This window comes from Podarcis liolepis (assembly GCF_965112155.1).
Source record: "Podarcis liolepis genome assembly, chromosome: 14".
Classification (NCBI taxonomy): domain Eukaryota; kingdom Metazoa; phylum Chordata; class Lepidosauria; order Squamata; family Lacertidae; genus Podarcis; species Podarcis liolepis.
In genome coordinates this window covers 47,306,094-47,312,879 of record NC_139569.1, presented here as the reverse complement: position 1 = coordinate 47,312,879, position 6,786 = coordinate 47,306,094, and the positions used below count along the sequence as shown (strand labels likewise).

The window sequence follows — 6,786 nt, the reverse complement described above, 5'->3', positions numbered from 1 at the left end:
GCCAAATGCGGGGGACAGAACGAGCCTTGCTTGCAGTTTTTCCAGCCAGCAAGGGAAAATAGGTTCCGGGGCTATTTCTCCTTGTTGTTGATGTTTAGATTAATATTAAGTGGCAACAGTGTGTAGCAATACACACACACACACACACACACACACATATACATTTCCCCCTTGTTAGCCAGCAATACTATACCAAAGGGTCAACGAAAGGAAATTCTTAGTTACAGCAGTTTATTATTATTCTTCATTAAATTTGCATACCGCCCTTGACCCGAAGGTCCCAGGGCGGTTCACAACAGAAAGATACAAAATGAGAATACAAAATACATAATAAAACAATAACAAAAAACCCCCAGCCACAAACAAATTTCAAAAGCAATAGAATGTTAATCTTATGATGGTTCCCTATTAAGACATCCATGAAGAAAGCTGTCAGGAAAAGTATTGGTGTCTTCTAGTCTGAATGGTCTGGTTTGTACGCGTCTGTCCGTCGCTAACAGGGAGACATTATTCATGACGTCACAAGCAGCAGATCAGCCTTGAAAACCAGTCTCCGTTTACTGCCACGTGCTGCTGCTGTTGCCACTTAGGGAGAGAACTGAGGGTAGAAGGACTCCATGCTGCGATTCCTCACTTCCCAGCTTCAACAGTTGCAAATCAGGTGCTTTATATTTGCACGTGTCAGAATAATAATAATAATAATAATAATAATAATAATAATAATAATAATAATTTATACCCCTCCCATCTGGCTGGGCTTCCCCAGCCACTCTGGGCGGCTTCCAACAAAATATTAAAATACAGTAATGCATCAAACATTAAAAGCTTCCCTAAACAGAATCTTTTGTCTCGTAAAGGCTGGGCGAGCGCTGGGCTTCCAGCAACCAGGAAACTAAGACGACGAGAAGCCAGAAGACCACCACTCCTACCACTGGCTGGCTGGAGTGGTGGTCTTCTGGCTTCTCGTCTTGTTCTGCCAGAGCCACGTGGCCTCTGCTCACTGAGAGAGACAGGTGAGATGCGGTGCAAAAAGGAGTCCCTTGGCCGCCCAGCTGCTACTCATCAGCTCTGCTGAGACAGCCACATCGCTTGCTCCTTGTCTCCTGCGAGGATTGTACTCTGGTCGTCCGTGTGGTTTTGGTCAGAAAGGGGCTTACCTCCTGTTGCTTGGAAACCTCAATATGTGGTGCACATGATGCACTTCAAGAAAGGAGACATGGTCATGTCGCCCAATCATTCATCCTGGTTGCTTCTAGTGATGTTTTAAAAACAGACTTAGCAGCTGGATCCTAGTACAGTGGTCCCTCTGGTTACAAACTTAATTCATTCCAGAGGTCCGTTCTTAACCTGAAACCATTCTTAACTTGAGGTACCACTTTAGCTAATGGGGCCTCCCTCTGCCACCTGCACATGATTTCTGTTCTCATTCTGAGGTTCTTAACCCGAGGTACTACTTCTGGGTTAGCGGAGTCTGTAACCCGAAGTGTTTGTAACCCGAGGTTACTGTACTTGTCTCCCAATTGCTAGGTCACTGGGCCCCCTTTTGTCTGGAGGAATCCAATGTAGGGCTAAGTTAAAGTTGCTTCTTCTCTTCCTCACTCCTCCGGTGAAAAGTTTTGTGCCAGTGGAACACTGTTGCACAATAGAATGCAGAAGCAGGTTGCTATTAATGTTTGTTGCACAACAGATTTAGCCCTTGTGCCACGAGTTCTATTAGCACAACTGTTGCGCTGGATACCTCTTGCATTGGAGTCCTTCGGCTTGTAGACACAGAGCACTAGATTCAGCCTATAGTAACTAACAAATATCAGTTACAGATAGGTAGCCGTGTTGGTCTGCCGTAGTCAAAATAAAAAAATTCCTTCCAGTAGCACCTTAAAGACCAACTAAGTTAGTTCTTGGTATGAGCTTTCGTGTGCATGCACACTTCTTCAGATACACTGAAACAGAAGTTGCCAGATCCTTCTATATAGAGAGAAGGTGGGGAGGGGTATTACTCAGAAGGGTGGTGGGAATGGGTGATTGGCAGATAGCTGAGATGAGCCTGTTGACGACTCTTAACGACTGCAATAGGTCTTACAGGAAAAGGCAAGGGGTGAGAAGGTGAGAAATGGCGTAGTCATGTATAATGAGATAAGAATCACCACCACCCATTCCCACCACCCTTCTGAGTAATACCCCTCCCCACCTTCTCTCTATATAGAAGGATCTGGCAACTTCTGTTTCAGTGTATCTGAAGAAGTGTGCATGCACACAAAAGCTCATACCAAGAACTAACTTAGTTGGTCTTTAAGGTGCTACTGGAAGGAATTTTTTTATTTTAACAAATATCAGCCATACCTAGCTAGCTAGCATTTTCTGTGTCTGTGTTTCTGCTTTTAAAATAACTTGATTAAGTGCACCTTTTGCCATGAAAGCAATCACACCCTCTGCCTCCTAAACTTTAAGACACCACCAGTGTCATGCTACTAGACAGTTCCATGGTACTGAAGGAGGTGGCTTATCTTCAGGCTTACAATGCCTGGTAACAGAATTAGACTCTTTAAACCCAAATGTGTGGGAGAAATCTGACAGTAAACAGGCTGTGAAACCTTTTTAGCAGCGTAAAAACACGTATGTGCTTTTGCAGCTTACTGGAAGCTAGTATTTAGGCAATTCCTTAAAAAATTATTCTTGTTTGTGGCCTGCTGACCTCCCCTTCTTTGTCCCCATTGCTAAGAAGGAACCACACATTTTAGTATGATAAACAAAAGGGCTTACTTACATTTAAGTGCAGGCAGCAAATACATCATAGTAGTAGTATGCAGGTAAAATTATTTCTTAGTTATAAAATACAAAAGGCGTTTCCAAAATGGAGTCTGGGCTCTGAGCAGAGCCCAGGCATGTGTGTCTGCTCCCATTGCTGGCTTGAAAGAAGAGAGAAAGAGCTCAGACAGGGAGGAAGTACATAAGATTATCTCCTTTGTTAGAAATTCCCACCAAAGCACTAAGGAAGTGACCTCATACAGTCCCTTCTATATTGATTCAGGAACTCTGAGCATCAGCCCCTCATCTGCCTGTCTGGCAATCATGCATTTGTGATTTTGTCTGGAAATCCCACACTTTTCAGCATGGCTGGTGTTCAAGTCCCACTGCAAGGGAACGTCACAGCTGATTCAAGTGGGGCATAAAGGGCACTGCTGGTCAGATGGTTGGCGCTGTGGACTTTAAGTTCTGCTTTTGGCAGGAGTCAGCTCCCCTTGGCAGCACCAATTAAGACTGAAACCTAGCCCTAGTGGGGCTTGCTTTTGGTACCAAGTATAAAAGGTGCCAAGGACAAGCCCCACTTGTCAGGGACCCACTGAGGACCTTGTCTTTACTTGCTTCCCACAAGATATCATAAATGATTTCATGTGTATGCATGACTTGGGAGAAATGGCCTAATGGACCAAATTAATGATGGGACTCATTTTGCTGGGCGTTTTCCATCACTGCTCCAAGGCTTGCATGGTTAGGAGAAAGAATGAGCTCAACCTTGTTGGTCACTGGCCAGTTGTCTGCACTCATTGCTACATGTGTCAAATGTGGATACCCTCCCCCCCCCCATTTGTTCCAGCTTCATAAAGCTCCCATTTCTGCCCCTGACCATTTCCCCTCCTCCTCCTCCTCAATGGGGGAAAGTGTCAGCAGTGCTAATCTCCTTCTGGCATCCGTTGGCTTTTGGAGTCTTCAAGCTTCACCTTTGACATATCCTTCTTTGCAAAGGGAAACAACCTCTATCTACTGACCACAGCAAGCTGTCGCTATCCCAAGCACAGCAAAGAAGCCTTTTATCAGCTGTGAATAAATAGCCCTTGCAAAACCCAGAGGCTGGGAAGGCCCGCTGATTTCATAGAGTTGCACAATACACAGGCTTCACTTCCATTGAACTGACTTGCCTTGCCCTCCACTACCCCTTTGTCTTTGCACTGTTTGGCCTGCCTTCACACACACACACACACAGAGAGAGAGAGAGAGAGAGAGAGAGAGAGAGAGAGAGAGAGAGAGATTTTGTCTCCCCTGTGCTGTGGTTGTAGTAATAATGAATAATAATAACCTGGATGTTTTGTTTCCTTGCTGTTCTTTTAAGCCTGCCATCAATAGAAATTCACATAGCAGCATTGATCAGTTTCAAGCGGAGGAACTGCAGGCTCTGGCTGGTCACTCCACTTGGGTTTGGCAGCAGAGAAATTCAAAGCTTCTGCATTCAAGCTTAATCAGGTTCTTAAAACTGATAATCAGAGACCCTCAAACAAGGTAAGGACATTCTATTAAATGTATTGTATTTCACTGCCAAAATAGAAATTGGTCCAAGCAACCAAGTGAGAAGTTTGCGCTCTTGGATCAGTCCGTCCCATAAGAGACAACATCAAGACTAAAATATTACGAAGGCACCCTTTCTTCCCCAAATTAGCCTCACCATTGGGCAGCAGTCAAGAATACTACTAATGAGCTTCAGCCTTGAACAATTTTCCTCAGCATGGATCACAACTCCTTGCTTCCTTAACATGGAGGGTGAGAGAACAAATGGGTATCTCCAAGAACAGGTACCATGGCCTGGGCACCATGGGACCAGGACAAGAGACACAGAAGGGCACAATTCCAGCAGCTGTATCCTTTCGCCAGTTTGGCCAGGGAAAGTCAATGGCTGAAGCTGTCAATTACCACCAGCCTCTTGCCTGGAGGGGATGGACCTACTACCCCCACCCACAGGAGGCTTTGTGTACAAACAAACAAACAAACACATACACAACAGTTGGAGAGTGAAGGAGTTAGTTTGGGGGAGGGGAGCACAATTTGTTTTCTCAGTGAAAGCAATTGTTTGTGAAAAACTAACCTGTAGAGAAACTTACTTGAAATGCAAATTGTATGAAAAATCCACTTTTAAAATAACGTCGACTGCAAGAATCTCTTAAGGGTCTTTGCAGATGTTCTGCATGTGCTCATGATGGTGCCTGCTTTCCTACATGTGTGTGTGATTTATTATTTATTGATCAGGTTTTATAGCTACAGAGCTCTACAATATACTCTTGTGGATGTTTCCATCTCTTCCTGAGGAAGAATCAGCTCAGCTTTGGCTACGGGGAAGCCCACCTCACCAACATTTCACAATTCTTGTCAAGCTTATCAGCAAACATTTAGATAGGGGATGATGATGATCTCGTACCTGTCCTATACCTTACGGAAGGGTGGGTTACAATACTGTAAAAATGCAATATTAAAATGTCGAAACAATTCATAATCAAAATACGTTGAGTTCTAAAATATCTCTCTCAGATGTCAAAGGGCAGAGAAGTGTGTCTTCAGCAAATGACAAAAACTATACAATGGAAGTGCAAGGTGTACATCTGTGAAGAGGTAATTCCATAGCAAATGCTCTCTCCTGAGCCCCCCCCCCAAGCCACCAAGGGAGATGGAATTACCATAAGTCCCCCTCTGCTGATTTTTACACCTGAGGTGGTGTATAGAAAAGGAGCTGATCTATATTTGTGGTTTTAGGCGCTTAGGACTTTAAACACTAATGTGCGCAATTTGAATTGGCCCCCAAATAAACGGGTTCTAAAAGGAACCCCAGCCAGTAGCCTGGATCCTGAATTGTTAGACCAGCTGGCATTTCTAAGTTGTTCAAGGGCTGTTCAGAGTTGAGTGTATTGCAATAATCCAATCTGAAAGTTACCAGATCATAGAGCACAGTGACCCAGTCACTTTCATTCAAAAGGTGCCACGAGTTCTCCACTTAAAATGTTGGTTCCAGGAGTGACCCAAACAACAGACCTGCTTCTTCTAGGGCAGTACAACCCCATGCAGAACAGGCATCTCCCCACCTCTTGGACCCAAGAACTTAGGAAGCATAACATCTTCATCTTATCAGGCTTCAGCTTCAGTTTATTGGCCTATATCTAGCCCATCACTGCTTCCAAGCACAGGTCTATCACCTGAACCACCTCTCCTCACTCAGGTGGAACAGAGAGAGAGAGAGAGGGTGCTGGGTGTCATCTGTGGTGCCTCATTCCAAATTTCCTGATGACAATAGATGTTTAACCAGCATGAGGGACAAGATGGAATCCTGTTGGACACAACAGGACGGCTCCCATGGTGCTGAGCAATAGCCCCCTATTCACTACTTTCTGGAAACACCCCCCGAAAGAGCAGAAATATAACCACTGCCCCAAAACCCCCACCTCCTGGAGCCACTCTAGAAGGATAATGTGGTAAATGACATCAAAAGCTGCTGAGAGGTCAAGGAGAACAAGCAGACACAATCACACACTACTGACACAGATCATCAGCCAGGAGGACCAAGGCAATTTCAAAATGAAACTGAAATGAATCCAGATAATTAGCTTCCTCCAAGCTTAACTGCAGGTGGGTCACCCCACACTCTTGAGCACCTTGCCCCCAAAGGGGATATTCACCACCAGGAGATCATTGTCAAGTGCTCTGAACGCTAATGAGGTTCTCTCTCTCTCTCTCTCTCTCTCTCTCTCTCTCTCTCTCTCTCTCTCTCTGATGAGGAAGAGGGCGCTGCCCAATTGTTTATTTATACATGTTAGGGGACTTCCGGGTTGACGCGATCTGGAAATGGCGGATTCCCTCCGAGCTCCGGAGGGAATCGGCTCCACTGAGGATGGGTCTTTGCCGCGCCGGCGACGCGGGGACCCTTAAAAACCGCAGGCGCGGAAGCCTGCGGACTGAAGACTCGGCGGGTGCCTTAAGCGCCCCCCCTGATTCGCAAAGAGCCTTTTTAAAGGCTGCGGAGGGGATACG

At 45.3% G+C, this 6,786-nt stretch overlaps 1 long non-coding RNA gene across 1 annotated transcript; it reads left to right on the top strand.

Moving 5' to 3' along the window:
- Positions 1-226: 226 nt before the first annotated feature.
- LOC310693683 lies at positions 227-6,497 on the top strand. Its single transcript, XR_014519325.1, has 3 exons — positions 227-661; positions 4,123-4,275; positions 5,807-6,497. It is a non-coding gene; the product is annotated as an uncharacterized lncRNA (long non-coding RNA).
- The last annotated feature ends 289 nt before the right edge of the window (positions 6,498-6,786 follow it).